The 16,990-nt window shown below is 42.8% G+C and overlaps 1 protein-coding gene and 1 long non-coding RNA gene across 2 annotated transcripts in view; one reads left to right on the top strand and one right to left on the bottom strand.

The window, feature by feature from the left end:
* LOC126989942 (uncharacterized) overlaps positions 1–4,354 on the bottom strand; it is a 31,839-nt gene extending 27,485 nt beyond the window's left edge. Inside the window, exon 1 of the mRNA XM_050848536.1 lies at positions 4,198–4,354. The gene's annotated coding sequence lies outside the window, so the exon portion shown is untranslated. The remainder of the gene's footprint in view (positions 1–4,197) is intronic.
* Positions 4,355–14,134: 9,780 nt separating this feature from the next.
* On the top strand, positions 14,135–16,799 carry LOC126989944 (uncharacterized). The gene is made up of 2 exons (XR_007743902.1): positions 14,135–15,495; positions 15,610–16,799. It is a non-coding gene; the product is annotated as an uncharacterized LOC126989944 (long non-coding RNA).
* The last annotated feature ends 191 nt before the right edge of the window (positions 16,800–16,990 follow it).

Raw genomic sequence — 16,990 nt, 5'->3', positions numbered from 1 at the left:
GAAGTTATTAGTAGCACCAGGGAGGAGTGGGCTAAGAGGCTGGAGGAGGACAACGGGGCCATCGCACGGCACGTGTTGGATGGAGATGCAGTGCTGGGAAAAAAGGGCACAAATGCTTGAATAAGCGCACGGATAAGCAATGTCAGTAAGTTATTCCAGCAACAAACTGAAAAGTAAAGTGTGATAGTATATTGCAGTGAAGAAAAATTAAGCTACACAGCACAATTGAAAGGAAAAGTGTGAATAAACAGGAGAGACGCCCGAGAGGAGGAGGACAGGTCATAAGAAGAAGAGGAAGAATGTTTGTTTACAGATACCGCAGCTCCAGACTACACAGTGCCCGAGCCACTACGAGAGCACATGGATATGGCCTGCATTGTCCACAAGGAAATAAGACCCATGATGACTGTACAAATATCCAGGGAAGAGCTAACAAAAGTCCTAAAAAAACTGAAGAATAAAAAGGCGGCTGGACCTGATAAATGCAAGCCAGAATTTTACAAGGCACTGGTCCACAAACCAGACTGCATGGAAATAATGTTGAACTGCTTTAATGAGATCCTAGAAACTGGCAACATACCAAAGGAATGGAGAACATCTCATACAAAAATGATACCAAACACTGCTCAACCAACAGCAAAAGATTTGCGCCCAATAGCATTGACAAATTACACCTACAAAATATTTATGGCAATACTGAAAGACAAAATAGAAGACCACCTAAGAAGCAGTAATGAAGTAAATGAAGCCCAAGCAGGATTCAGCAAAGGTGCAAGAATTGAAGATAACCTTCTCATATTGCAATACTGCATAGAAGACAGCTATACAAACCACAAAGCTCTGATTGTGACATCCATTGACTATACCAAGGCCTTTGACTCCATAAAGAGGGAAAAGATCGTGGAAACCATGATGAAATATAAGGTGCACCCACAATAATAAACACAATAGCCAACATCTATAAAGAGGATAACACCCTGATAAAATTGACAGAAGACAGACAAACAGAGATACCAGTCACAAGTGGTATAAGGCAAGGTGTACCGGCTCCACATTATTTAAACTTATTACTTATGCCATTATGATGAAACTGGAGGAAGGCAGAGGCTTCAATAACACCAACATTCACATAAATAGCCTGTTCTTTGCTGATGATGGCCTACTACTGTCTCACAGTATAGACGAGGCACAACACAGCATTAGACTATTAACAGAAATAAGTAGAGAATGTGGACTGGAGATAAATAAAAATAAGAGCAAGATCATCATCTATAACTTAGAAAATAGTCCACAACAGATAGAAAACATACAAGTCTGTGAAGAAATCAAATATCTGGGCCTAACTCTACTAAACAACAGAAATATCTTTACTAAACAAAAGAAAATTATGATAGAGAAGGCACAAAAGCTGGCCAATCTTACATACTCAATCATAGCGAAAAGCTGTCATAAAATCACCGTAGGGAAAGCCTATTGGAAAGTGTGTGCCTACCCTCAATTCTATATGGAGCAAATGTTATAAATTTTACTGAAAGAGATATCCAACAACTACAGATCATTGAAAACAGTGTACAGGCATATATTGGGAGCACCAAGATTCGCCCAAACCTGCACGCTGCGAGGTGAAGTTGGAGCTTCAAGCATGAAGAAGAGAATAATGGAGGGTAAATTACTATATCTGAAATCTATCATAGACGCATACACCACAACAACACAGGAAAATCTAACAAGAGAGGAAGATAACAGAAACAACTTGTTAAAAGAAGTATATAAAATGGCAAAAGGAAATCAGCAAAATTGGATAAAAAACATCAATAAGTACTTAGAATGCTCCAAGCTAACTCTGAGAGATATTGGAAAGTTAAAGAAAGAAGAAATTAAGGAAAAGCTGAGGAGCTGGGACACAGAAGAATGGAAACAAGAAGTCCAAAGTAAAAGAAGCCTTGAATTATATAAAATATACAAGCCTGAAATAAAATGTGAAGAACTTATATACGACAATACACCATCATCAGTTACACTCTATAGAGCCAGAACAAATAACCTAGCACTCAATGATAGGAAAAGATTCTACAATGAAGACACAACATGCATCATGTGCGGGGCGGAGGAGAACCTCCAGCACTTCCTGTTGTATTGCCCGGGGTACCAGGGCGTGCGCCGGGCAGTGCAGGCGCCGCCGCTGCCGCTGCCAGCTGCTGCAGGAGAACATATCGCGCCGCTTGGATGCCTCCTCTTTACCGACGCAGAGAAAAATAAAGACAATATACACAGAATGTGGTTATTACGGGAAAAGAGAAGACAACAAAAAGAACAACAAGCTACAATGATAGTAACAGCAGTGACAGAAGAATAAATCAAGACCGAGAGAACACTACTAAGGATTTCAGAGGCTGTGCGGCCTCGTTTTTTGGGAATAATATCGTAACGAACAATCGTATCGGTACGAGATTTTGCGACAGTGTATTTCACACACTGCCTTAATTTTGAAGGGTATCGCCAACCGCCACAAGTAGAGAATAAAGGCACTTGTCCCTATACCAAGAGGGTAAAGTCATCAGTGTCAGGCAAAGATACGAACACAACTACCAGAGGCTCCGCCCACCTTGTTCCTCTTCCTCCATCTCCCGCCTCCCTTCTCCCTCAATCTCTCTCTCTCTCTCTCTCTCTCTCTCTGGAAGATACATACATACTCGAGAATGATTTTTTTTTTCAATTAAGGCATGCTTGATGTGATACTGGGACTTTAATTTTGAGCATAGTGATACACATCTGGGCCGTGGACGTAATGACATGTGAGAGTAGGGTGAGGTAGTAAATGATGACTACCATGATTGATGGTAGAACGATTGCTCGCTTGTATTTGTTTCTCTCTCGTTTTAGTAGTACCTCAAACATTTTATACCTTCGCAATTCTTCCCGTTACCATACTTTCAGCTCTTCCCTGACAATAAAATTAATAGCACCACTATAATTTAGCGATAAGAGCACCATTACTTTTATCAGTAGGTACATGCTATACAATAGCCCTACGAAAACGTACACCATAAACCACCAAACCACTACGCTACCAATAGTTACGGAGGTAATTAGGCTATGTAAGTAACACGTTACCCTACTCTCAACTTTATTTAAAGGATGCCTATCAGTATTAGAAAGAGTATATAACGCCACTACAATTAATGCATGCCTTTCATTCATTATAGTTACGAAGCTACATGAGAGAGAGAGAGAGAGAGAGAGAGAGAGAGAGAGAGAGAGAGAGAGAGAGAGAGAGAGAGAGAGAGAGAGAGAGATTGAGTGAGAGGGGAGGAGGCGGGAGATTGAGGGAAGAGGAACAAGGTGGGCGGAGCCTCTGGGAGTTGTGTTCGTATCTTTGCCTGACACTGATGACTTTACCCTCTTGGTATAGGGACAAGTGCCTTTATTCTCTACTTGTGGCGGTTGGCGATACCCTTCAAAATTAAGGCAGTGTGTGAAATACACTGTCGCAAAATCTCGTACCGATACGATTGTTCGTTACGATATTATTCCCAAAAAACGAGGCCGCACAGCCTCTGAAATCCTTAGTAGGAGCTGCCGTTGCAAAGGCAATAGCTCCACATCTACATCTACATCTACATATCCGCCTAAATGCGTTCCATTTACGGCGCGAAAACCCAGACATGGGTCTGGGTTTAAAGCCGAACCTGGTTCCGGGTTTTGTGTCAAATGGAAGATGCTACTAAAGGGTAACGCCGTTAACAGATAAATCGTTAACGTACAGGCTAACGTCGTTTGTGTTGGGCCTTGATTTACAGGTCAGTTGTTGGCCGTTTTCGTTAGATCGTTAACCCCAAAATTCCACCATAACGCCATCCTTTACATGCCGTTAACCTTTAAAAACTTAATTAACTAAAAAAAAAAAAAAGCTTAAAAATACTAAAAGCGCCATTTATAATTATTTATCGTCAAGTGTTAACTTTTCGAAAATTTCACTATCAAGACTTTTTCCAAAACCTGAACGCCGTTCACGGAATCAACGATTTGATGCCGTTTGTGCCGACACTGGTATTTCATTGGATTAATTGGCTCTTTGCCCCTTTGAAGGTCCTGTGAAATCACGTATTTTTTCCTTGTTTGTCATCTTCGTCCAAAATCATGCACACTGATCATCACTATGCACAGACCCACCTGCCGCCACGTGCAGCGACCCACCTTTTCCTGCTTGACCTCCGGCCATGACCACAGATAGGGTGCAATCAAGGAGACAGTACTTCCTAGGGTGATATCAAGGAACTATGGTACCCACGTACTATACGCCGCCAGGAAGCACACTGATACGCCTACTTGGCCGTTTCAGGCGTGAGTCATGTAACGTAGATAAGAATTCGGTTGCCACACTTTGCCTTCTTACTAAAAATGAACAGCAGGAGCGTCAAAAGACAGCTTTGTTTAATAAATATCTTCTTCACTCCAACGATGAACCACCAGTTGGGAAAAGCCTCATTACAAGAAAGCTGGTTGCATCGAGGAGGAAGGGGCTAGAAAGGCGGTGAGGCTGTCAGGTATGTAATCGGCTGAGGACGGGACCATATATATATATATATATATATATATATATATATATATATATATATATATATATATATATATATATATATAGATATATATATATATATATATATATATATATATATATATATATATATATATATATAGTCAAATCTAAACATCCGCCCATTAAACATCCACGGATTTGAACATCCGCGGGTAGCCCACGGATATTATTAAGATTTCAGTAGCTTTTTTTGGGGGGGACACTTTTGTGGCCAGCCTCACTCCTACGCAACACGCCACCATGTGAGGGTTTGCGGACAGGTTTGCATTTGCAGAAGTGGTTCTGAAGGCGCATATCCCCAAAATTTTGTAGGATTTGTTGCAAACACAAATTACAAACTAAAATCTTTGTTCCGCAATTTTTTTTTTTTTTTTTTTTTTTTTTACAGCTTCGGAAGCAGCTCAAGGGCAACAAAGTGTAGGGAAAAAAAAAAACGCTAATCGCTGCTCCTTCAAAAGAAAAAAGTGAAGAGTGGCCAAAAGAAAAGTCAATTTCGGGCGGAGAGGCATCTTGATATATACACTCCTCTTGAAAGAGGTCAAGTCAAAGGCAGGAGGAAATACAGACGAAGGAAGGCTGTTCCAGAGCTTACCAGTATAAGGGATGAAAGAGTGAAGATGCTTGTTAACTCTTGCATAAGTGGTTTCGACAGTATAGGGGCTATAGTTGAAATTCGAGTGCAGCGGGGCCGCGGGAAGGGGAGGGGGGGGGGGGGGGGGCATGCGGTTAGCAAGTTAAGAAAAGCAGTCAGCATGAATATATCTATAGAAAAGATACAACATGGCGGCGGAATTTAAGAGGTAGAAGACTGTCAGTATGAAGAGGGGAGTTGATGAGACGAAGACTTGCGGTTTGTGGATTCAGAAGGGACAAAGCTACGAAAAAAAAAAAGGGGGGGAAAGGGTATAACATTAAATATTGTCAAAACAAAGTTGGATCATCGAACTTTATTTGAACATTTTATTTTTCAGAGTAGTTCTTTACTTTCCTGACATGAGTACAAATTGGAATGATGTCTACGAGTTGACAAACACACCTTGGTCACCATATAGGTACCTACCACTACTGAATACCTATATGGCATATCTGTCAGTCACTCTACCATGTCTGTCAGTCTGTCACATCTACCAATCCATCATATCAGCCAGTCTGTCACATCTACCAATCCATCATATAATCCGGTCTGTCACATCTACCAATCCATCATATCAGCCAGTTTGTCACATCTACCAATCCATCATATAATCCGGTCTGTCACATCTACCAATCCATCATATCAGCCAATCTGTCACATCTACCAATCCATCATATTAGCCAGTCTGTCACATCTACCAATCCATCATATCAGCCAGTCTGTCACATCTACCAGTCCATCATATCAGCCAGTCTGTCACATCTACCAATCCATCATATCAGCCAGTCTGTCACATCTACCAATCCATCATATCAGCCAGTATGTCACATCTACCAGTCCATCATATCAGCCATGGTCTGTCACATCTACCAATCTATCATATCAGCCAGTCTGTCACATCTACCAATCTATCATATCATCTAGTCTGTCACATCTACCAATCCATCATATCAGCCAGTCTGTCACATCTACCAATCCATCATATCAGCCAGTCTGTCACATCTACCAATCCATCATATAATCCGGTCTGTCACATCTACCAATCCATCATATCAGCCAGTTTGTCACATCTACCAATCCATCATATAATCCGGTCTGTCACATCTACCAATCCATCATATCAGCCAATCTGTCACATCTACCAATCCATCATATTAGCCAGTCTGTCACATCTACCAATCCATCATATCAGCCAGTCTGTCACATCTACCAGTCCATCATATCAGCCAGTCTGTCACATCTACCAATCCATCATATCAGCCAGTCTGTCACATCTACCAATCCATCATATCAGCCAGTATGTCACATCTACCAGTCCATCATATCAGCCAGTCTGTCACATCTACCAATCTATCATATCAGCCAGTCTGTCACATCTACCAATCTATCATATCATCTAGTCTGTCACATCTACCAATCCATCATATCAGCCAGTCTGTCACATCTACCAATCCATCATATCAGCCAGTCTGTCACATCTACCAATCCATCATATAATCCGGTCTGTCACATCTACCAATCCATCATATCAGCCAGTTTGTCACATCTACCAATCCATCATATAATCCGGTCTGTCACATCTACCAATCCATCATATCAGCCAATCTGTCACATCTACCAATCCATCATATTAGCCAGTCTGTCACATCTACCAATCCATCATATCAGCCAGTCTGTCACATCTACCAGTCCATCATATCAGCCAGTCTGTCACATCTACCAATCCATCATATCAGCCAGTCTGTCACATCTACCAATCCATCATATCAGCCAGTATGTCACATCTACCAGTCCATCATATCAGCCAGTCTGTCACATCTACCAATCTATCATATCAGCCAGTCTGTCACATCTACCAATCTATCATATCATCTAGTCTGTCACATCTACCAATCCATCATATCAGCCAGTCTGTCACATCTACCAATCCATCATATCAGCCAGTCTGTCACATCTACCAATCCATCATATCATCCAGTCTGTCACATCTACCAAAATATCATATCAGCCAGTCCGTCACATCTACCAATCCATGATATCAGCCAGTTTACCACATCTACCAATCGATCATATCAGCCAGTCTGTCACATCTACCAATCCATCATATCAGCCACTCTGTCACATCTACCAATCCATCATATCATCCAGTCTGTCACATCTACCAATCCATCATATCAGCCAGTCTGTCACATCTACCAATCCATCATATCAGCCTGTCTGTCACATCTACCAATCTATCATATCAGCCACTGTTACATCTACCAATCCATCATATCAGCCAGTCTGTCACATCTACCAATCCATCATATCAGCCAGTCTGTCACATCTACCAATCCATCACATCAGCCACTCTGTCACATCTACCAATCCATCATATCAGCCAGTCTGTCACATCTACCAATCCATCATATCAGTCAGTCTGTCACATCTACCAATCCATCATATCAGCCTGTCTGTCACATCTACCAATCTATCATATCAGCCACTCTGTCACATCTACCAATCCATCATATCAGCCTGTCTGTCACATCTACCAATCCATCATATCAGCCTGTCTGTCACATCTACCAATCTATCATATCATCCAGTCTGTCACATCTACCAATCCATCATATCAGCCACTCTGTCACATCTACCAATCCATCATATCATCCAGTCTGTCACATCTACCAATCCATCATATCAGCCAGTCTGTCACATCTACCAATCTATCATATCAGCCACTCTGTCACATCTTCCAATCCATCATATCAGCCTGTTTGTCACATCTACCAATCTATCATATCAGCCAGTCTGTCACATCTACCAATCCATCATATCAGCCTGTCTGTCACATCTACCAATCTATCATATCAGCCTGTCTGTCACATCTACCAATCTATCATATCAGTCACTCTGTCACATCTACCAATCTATCATATCAGTCACTCTGTCACATCTACCAATCTGTCATATCAGCCAATCTGTCACATCTACCAATCCATCATATCAGCTAGTCTGTCACATCTACCAATCTATCATATCAGCCAGTTTCTCACATCTACGAATCCATCATATCAGCCAGTCTGTCACAGCTACCAATCCATCATATCAACCAGTCTGTCACATCTACCAATCCATCATAACAGCCTGTCTGTCACATGTACTAATCTATCATGTCAGCCAGATTCTCATACAGCTGACCTGTCATATTTACCATGGTTTTTCATATCTGTTTGTCTCACATCTCCCAGTCTATCACATCAGCCAGTTTTTTCATATCTTCCGGTCTGTCATATATTCCAGTTTGCCATATCTACTGCCGAATACATTTACCAGTCTGTCATAATTATCTACCACATCTGCCAGTCTTTCATATCAGCATGCCATATCAACCTTCTGCATCAGCCTGTCGCCCTGTATGCCAGTGCCTGTCTTACCACTCTCCCACTTTAGGACAGACAAAGGCGGGAGGAAGGGTGGGTGGGGAGGAAAAAGGAAGGGAAGGGAAGGGAAGATAACAAGGAAGGAGAGGCACGGAGGGAGGCAGTAGAAGGCAGGGAAAGGGGGATGAGTTCAAGGAGAGGAATTCAGGCATGAGTTTTATTAGCAATGAACATCCGTACTAATAGACTATTTTAATTCACATGCTATCAAATCAGCATACTATTAACATATGTGAAATGTCCATTAAGCTCTAAAACTACACAAACTGAGCCTCTCTACCACCCCATTCTTTACTTTACTCTCTCTCTCTCTCTCTCTCTCTCTCTCTCTCTCTCTCTCTCTCTCTCTCTCTCTCTCTCTCTCTCTCTCTCTCTCTCTCTCTCTCTCTCTCTCTCTCTCATATCTGCCATCATATGCATTTAGTGCAGCGACTTGCCTGATGGACGAGCCTCCCATAACTCATTCTGCGAGGGGGGTACCTCTTTGGCCGACTGGTTAAGGAGTAGCTCTCCCGTCTCGCTGGTCGTGGATTCGATCCCCGGCGCCGGCAAAACCTTTCCTTGTCTGGATTAATTTCTCGTGTGTTTCGTTACACGCAGAAGTCGTGTGGGAGTGTAGTAAATTCTGGCATTTCACTGGTGGCAAGGTGGTGGGCATCCTCTCCTGTAATTCTGTTGTGTCATCCCGAGTATGTAACAGGTAGAGTAATGGCCCATGCTCTCCGAAATTCATAGAAAATGGGAAATCTCAACACACGGAAATTAATCTAAAGAGTAATGGGGAGCCGTGTAGTGCAGCGACTTGCCTGATGGGGGAGCCTCCCATAACTCACTCTGCGAGTGGGATACCTACCCCTTTGGCTGACTGGTTAAGGAGTGGCTCTCCCGTCTCGCTGGTCCCGGGTTCGATCCCCGGCGCCGGCTAAACCATTCCTTGTCTGGATTAATTTTTCGTGTGTTTCATTACACGCAGAGATCGTGTGTGAGTGTAGTAAAGAGAAAATTCTGACATTTGATATACTATAAATTTAATATGTGTCTTCTTCATGTTTGGAGACAGCTTCCTACATTTGGGAGCTTTTTGCGTGCGCCATTTTTTGAGCGCTTGGTTTTCTGCGCGCCATTTTTTGCGTGTGTGTTGTTAAGTGTTCGTCTCGAGTGTTTGTATTTGTTGGCACCACCTGATGACCTCGTGAGGAAGGTAACTTTGTGATATCACTCGCCACCTTCCTTGTCAAGAGAAGAAGGGGACGCGTTGCGAGTGACCCAGGCCCAAGACCTACCATACGCACCCTTTCCTAGCCCAAGACCTACCATACGCACCCTGTCCAAGCCCTACCATACGAACCTTATCTAAGCCCAAGACCTACCATACGCACCCTTTCCTAGCCCAAGACCTACCATACGCACCCTGTCCAAGCCCTACCATACGAACCTTATCTAAGCCCAAGACCTACCATACGCACCCTTTCCTAGCCCAAGACCTACCATACGCACCCTGTCCAATCCCTACCATACGAACCTTATCTAAGCCTATCATACGCACCCTGTCCAAGCCCAAAGCCTACCATACACCCTGTCTAAGCCCAAGCCCTACCATATCGACCCTGTTCAAGCCCAAGACTTACCATATGAACACTGTCCAAGCCTAAGACCTGCTATACGGACCTGTTCAAGCCCAAGCCCTACCATACGCACCCTGTCCAAGCCCAAGCCCTACCATACGCACCCTGTCCAAGCCCAAGACCTGCTAAACAGACCTGCCCAAGACCTTCCATACGCACTTTGTCCAAGCCCAAACGTTTGTACTCGTGTAGAGGAAGAATTATAGCGAAGAAACCTAACATTTTTGCAAAGATTTCTGGCGTGCAAGCGTTTGTTATTCGCATATCATTACGTATTATCTTTATGTTGTTGTTAAGTCGCATTATAAGGCTTGTACTAATACCAACTCTACTTCTCCTCCTTTTCCTCTCCTTTTCCGCCTCCACTTTCTCCTCCTCCTCCTCCCCCTCCCTTTCCTTTTCCACCTCCATTTTCTCCCTCCTCCTTCGATCTCCTCCTCCTCTTTAGATTTCTATTGTATTTTTCGTCATTGTCAACTCGATGCAGTAATGATTATGACTATGATGATTACAATGATAATGGTGATGATGGAATCTCTTTTTATATAAGGCATGTACGTGTGTATATTATAAATATCAGTGTGAATAATAATTATAATTGGTAACAATGAATACTATGTGTGTTGATATAATATTAAATTTAAGGCCATAAATCACTTCTGGGTTCACAGACTTTCCAAAGCTTAATGATAATGATTTCTGGAATTATGAAAAGCGCTTACCTTTCTTCTTTCCTTTCACATTTTCACTTTACCATTCCTCGATTTTCCTTCCCTTCCTTCTCATATTTCTTTACCTTTCAGTTTATTTCCTATCCTTTCCTTCCCTTCCAATTCCTCCCCCGCCCTTCTTTCCATTTCCTCCCATCCCTCCCCCCTTCCTGTGCAGGGTGCCTCGTACGGGTAAGGTCCTTTCCTCCTCATTCTTTCCCTTTCCTTCTGGTTGTCTTTTTTCCTCCCCTTCCTCATTCTCTCATAACATACTTCCTTTCCCATCCCATCTTTTTCGTTGTCCATTTTTCCTTCCCTCCTTCCTCACTCTCTCTTTATATATTTCCCTTCCCTTTTATTGGCTTTTTTCTGTTCCCTCATTCTCTCTTTAATACTTCCCATCCTTTCCCTTCCCTTCCCTTCCCTTCCCTTCTATTTGTCCTTCTCCCCTTCCTCATTCTCTCTTTACGTACTTCCCATCCTTTCCCTTCCCTTCTATTTGTCCTTCTCCCCTTCCTCATTCTCTCTTTACATACTTCCCATCCTTTCCCTTCCCTTCCCTTCCTTTCTATTTGTCCTTCTCCCCTTCCTCATTCTTTCTTTACATACTTCCCATCCTTTCCCTTCCCTTCCCTTCCCTTCCCTTCTATTTGTCCTTCTCCCCTCCCTCATTCTCTCTTTACATACTTCCCATCCTTTCCCTTCCCTTCTATTTGTCCTTCTCCCCTTCCTCATTCTTTCTTTACGTACTTCCCATCCTTTCCCTTCCCTTCTATTTGTTCTTCTCCTCTTTCTCATTGTATCTTTACATACTTCCCATCCTTTGCCTTCCCTTCCCTTCCCTTCTATTTGTCCTTCTCCCCTTCCTCATTCTCTTTGCATACTTCCCATCCTTTCCCTTCCCTTCTATTTGTCCTTCTCCCCTTCCTCATTCTTTCTTTACATACTTCCCATCCTTTCCCTTCCCTTCCCTTCCCTTCCCTTCTATTTGTCCTTCTCCCCTCCCTCATTCTCTCTTTACATACTTCCCATCCTTTCCCTTCCCTTCCCTTCTATTTGTCCTTCTCCCCTTCCTCATTCTTTCTTTACATACTTCCCATCCTTTCCCTTCCCTTCTATTTGTCCTTCTCCCCTTCCTCATTCTTTCTTTACATACTTCCCATCCTTTCCCTTCCCTTCCCTTCTATTTGTCCTTCTCCCCTCCCTCATTCTCTCTTTACATACTTCCCATCCTTTCCCTTCCCTTCTATTTGTCCTTCTCCCCTTCCTCATTCTTTCTTTACGTACTTCCCATCCTTTCCCTTCCCTTCTATTTGTTCGTCTCCCCGTACTCATTCTTTCTTTACGTACTTCCCATCCTTTCCCTTCCCTTCCCTTCCCTTCTATTTGTCCTTCTCCCCTTCCTCATTCTCTTTGCATACTTCCCATCCTTTCCCTTCCCTTCTATTTGTCCTTCTCCCCTTCCTCATTCTTTCTTTACGTACTTCCCATTCTTTCCCTTCCCTTCTATTTGTTCTTCTCCCCTTTCTCATTGTATCTTTACATACTTCCCATCCTTTCCCTTCCCTTCCCTTCCCTCCCCTTCTATTTGTCCTTCTCCCCTTCCTCATTCTCTCTTTACGTACTTCCCATCCTTTCCCTTCCCTTCTATGTGTCCTCCTCCCCTTCCTCATTCTTTCTTTACGTACTTCCCATTCTTTCCCTTCCCTTCCCTTCTATTTGTCCTTCTCCCCTTCCTCATTCTTTCTTTACGTACTTCCCATTCTTTCCCTTCCCTTCTATGTGTCTTTCTACCCTTCCTCATTGTATCTTTACATACTTCCCTTCCCTTCTATTTGTCCTTCTCCCCTTCCTCATTCTCTCTTTACGTACTTCCCATCCTTTCCCTTCCCTTCTATTAGTCCTTCTCCCCTTCCTCATTCTTTCTTTACGTACTTCCCATCCTTTCCCTTCCCTTCTATTTGTTCTTCTCCCCTTCCTTATTCTATCTTTACATACTTCCTATCCTTTCCCTTCCCTTCTATTTGTCCTTCTCCCCTACCTCATTATCTCTATACATACTTCCCTTCCCATCCATTTCCTTCCCTTCTCTTCGTTTGTCTGGTTTTGTTTTCTGTCTTCCCTTCCTCATTCACTCCTAATAATATATGCCCCCCTTCCCCTAGTACTCTTTCCCTTTCCTTCTCTTCCCTATCCTTTCCCTTTCACTTGCCTTCCCCCCTTTCTTTCCCTCCCTTTGCATCAGTTGTTCTTTACCTGGGCCGAGTAATTACCAGGTGTTGCAAGCCCAGATGGAAATAGTAGTAGGTAGGAATCTCTCTCTCTCTCTCTCTCTCTCTGTTCTAACAAGTGAAGGGTTTAATGCGTGTCTGAGTACAACCACTACCTAATAAATTTGATTGAATTGCATGCAGTTATTAAATTCCTGCGTCTGGCTCGTCAATATCACAAATCATTGAAATCAACTTGCCCTTAGTGGTGACCAAGAAATCTAAAATATACTCTAGAGTCCTTAGTGGTGACGTTGCACTCCAGTCAGTCAGCTCACTCTTCAGTTGATCTTCGCGCCGTGTAGTGGAAGCTCAAGCCACTTCGTGCACCATAATTTCCCACCAGGTAAGTCAGCTGTAATGTCACACCTGTCTCGGCTGTCACCGCCCTCCTGGATTGGTGGTGCGCACGGCGACAGGTGTTATCCAAGAGGGTGACGCGGTGCTTCGCTGGTTCACACGACTCGCTTGGTAACCCGCCTCGCCTGTGCCCCTTGACAGCACCGTTAGGGTCCTGTGGCCGGCTTGTAACATACAGGTACTACCGTGTGGAGCTGTTCGTGGTCTAGTTCCTTTCGCTTTGACAAAGTAGTGAGTGGCAGTTACAGGGTTTGATCTGTTACGTATATTTGTTTACTGAGTATGGTTCATGTATAGCCTAGCTAAGGGCACGTACGATCTACGGCTGCACATTGTTTTGATGCTCATCTCCATCACATATTGGCCCTTGAGCCTGTGACGAGAAATAAACCAATAACTCAGGGACACCTAACTAGCCATTTAATGAGGCATAAGTTGCTGTTTGCAGTAGCGTAGCAAGGTGATTTGCCCCCCTACCAAATCCCTCGACCATTGAGTATTTAACGTCTACATATATTACCTTTGTGTCACGTGGCACCAAAACCCACCTGCCTATCAAACCTAATGACCTTTTATAACGACCTCCTCTCAGTTTGACGTAACCAAATAACTGGACGTAGTCTATGTTGATTTCCAGAAACCATTTGATAAAGTCCCACATCATAAATTACTTTACAAATTAAAGCAAATAGGTATTGACGGTCGAGTACACCAATGGATCGCGAATTGGTTGAGCAACAGACAACAAAGAGTGGTGATTGACGGATTTAAGTGAGTGCCGGGCACTAGTGGCGTCCCTCTGGGCTCTGTTCTTGGCCCAGTGCTCTTCATTATGTACATCAACGATGTGGGTGTTGGACTCAATAATCGCATTAGTAAATTTGCAGATGACACAAAGATTGGTAACTCGGTTCACACTGACGAAGGCAGGCAAAGCCTCCAAGAGGATTTGCACAAAATTTCAGCTTGGTCTGATAAATAAGAGATGCCCTTTAACGTAGACAAATGCCAGGTCCTTAAAGTTGGAACGAGGAATAAGAAGTTCGATTACGAAATGCGCGGCATTAAACTCAAAAGCATTCAATGCGTTAAGGACTTCGGGGTCAAAATCGTGTCAAACCTCAAATTCTAACAGGAATGCATCGATGCAGCAAATAAAGCGAACAGAATGTTGGGCTTCATTAAAAGAAACTTTTTATTCAAGAATAAAGATGTAATATTTCCACTCTACAATAGTTTAGTCAGACCCCACTTGGAATATGTGGTTTTGGTCTCCCCACCATGCAAAGGACATTGCTAAATGAGGTTTATTCACATTATGTTGGTATATAATGGTAGCGAGCTTATGGAAATTAAGTAGCAATATTATTTACAATTCATCATTCTGTTGGTAATGGTAGCGAGCTTACTGAGTTACTTTACAACACTGATTACAACTCATCATTCCACTCACCAGAAGGGCATACTCAATCACAGACAATTTCATAAAATGTGTATAGATATAGAGTTCTGACCATAGCTAACAAAAACTACCCTAGTCAAGTTTCTATGGTGCATAATTATACAATAAAATGTATCCCTTCAACCACCGATCGGTATGTGTTCACAAAGATGAGTATGGGGGCAAGGTATTGTGTAGGGTTAAGATACCAAGGCGGTGATCATAAGCCCACACAAAAGGGGATGTTCACGCACTACATAGTGACACAACAAGTGAGGTACCAGCTCACTCAGTATGCTAGGGAACCTGTGGGGGTGAGGTTGAGACGGTGTGTCAATTCAACTCTTTAAGTAACATTAACATTGTATCAAGATAACACTAACAAGCTTGGTGCCTAGGAGCTGGATTTCAACGTACCTGTGGGGGTGAGGTCCAGATGGTGTGTGTGACAATTCACTCTTTAAGTAACATTAACATTGTATCAAGATAACACTAACAAGCTTGGTGCCTAGGAGCTGGATTTCAACGTACCTGTGGGGGTGAGGTTGAGATGGTGTGTGAGGGGGACACTCTCACACGGTCGGCTTCTCACCTCTTCCCACTGCCCGCGGCTAGCCAGAGGCTAGTGAACGCATTTATTGGTGGTTTAGTTAACATCCAATTGGCTGGTTCTGCCAGTTCAGAAAGAGTTTCGAAGCAACTGGTTCTCTCACTCAATACAGGTGAAAAATTCTGCTCGTCAGTCCTCCGTGAAAAAACTAACTAATGATCATTCGGCACCTTCGGCCAAGGCGTAGTCACGCCACCAGCTCCACATCTGGTTCGTCTGTCTGACTTGCGGTTCGTAACCACCTAATTCACAAGCAACACATCAGTTATTACAGGTTATCGATTTCTCGGTTTTCCCCGCATTACAGATGAACAGCTGGGTGAGCTGCACTCCAATTCCTCAGATCTGGATTCAAACCTACCAAAAGTTGAGATGCTACACAATTAAGGTTTATGAAGTTGTACAGTAAAAGTAGGACAGAGACAGCATCTAATATCTGGTCCTTTGAAATGGAATAGTAACTAGAGATCACATTTACAAATTACTGAAGAGCCACTGCAGGACACGCAAAACCAATATTTTGTGGGAGTAAATATAGTAAAGATGTGAAGTAGTCTAGTCATAGTATATAGTTGAAGCACATCTGAAAGGAAACTATAAGTTTTAGGGAGGTCAAGACTAATTATGAGAGACAGCAATATATTTAGGAGTGCAGCTACAGACAGCCAGCTAAAATTGATAGTATGTAGTTCATTCATTTTTTTACCTAAGGACCAATCTAGATATTTAGTTATAGATGTTATTTATGGCATTTATGTTATGACAAAAATAGTCTCAAATAACAATCACACCTGATGCATCTTTACAAAGATATTCAACCTTGAAAAAGATGAAACATTGCACATTGTGAATAAACCTCTAAAACTCTGAGTTGCTATTGAAGATTATCTTACTTCATTTATTTTCCATGGAAAATAAAAACAATTACATGTGAAGGCTGTTTAGATACTTCGTGGCTTGAACCCACATGTAAAGCAGTGAGCCCTGAACCTTTAAACCTGTGGTGTAAATTTTGGCAGATGCCGTTGAAACTTGGTGAGGCGTTATCAAAAAAGTGAAAAAGAGCTCCAGGAACCACTCCCTTTTCTTGTATTATTGCCCTTGTCCATCCCAAATGGAAAGTGGTTGCCCAAGGGAAGGGAACAATGATTTGTTTCTGGATTAATGGGGCTGCATGGGTTTGGGGGAAAGCTTCAGCCCCCTTTGGCACCACCACTGCATGTGAAAGGTGGCTTTTGTATCCCCACCCCGAGGTCTACATGCCTTGCTACATCCCAGAAGTCCTGTACCCCTGAATCCCTCCCACGCCTGTTCA

Source organism: Eriocheir sinensis, unplaced genomic scaffold (assembly GCF_024679095.1).
Source record: "Eriocheir sinensis breed Jianghai 21 unplaced genomic scaffold, ASM2467909v1 Scaffold1384, whole genome shotgun sequence".
Taxonomy (NCBI): Eukaryota; Metazoa; Arthropoda; class Malacostraca; order Decapoda; family Varunidae; genus Eriocheir; species Eriocheir sinensis.
This window is presented reverse-complemented; position numbering and strand designations above follow the sequence as displayed.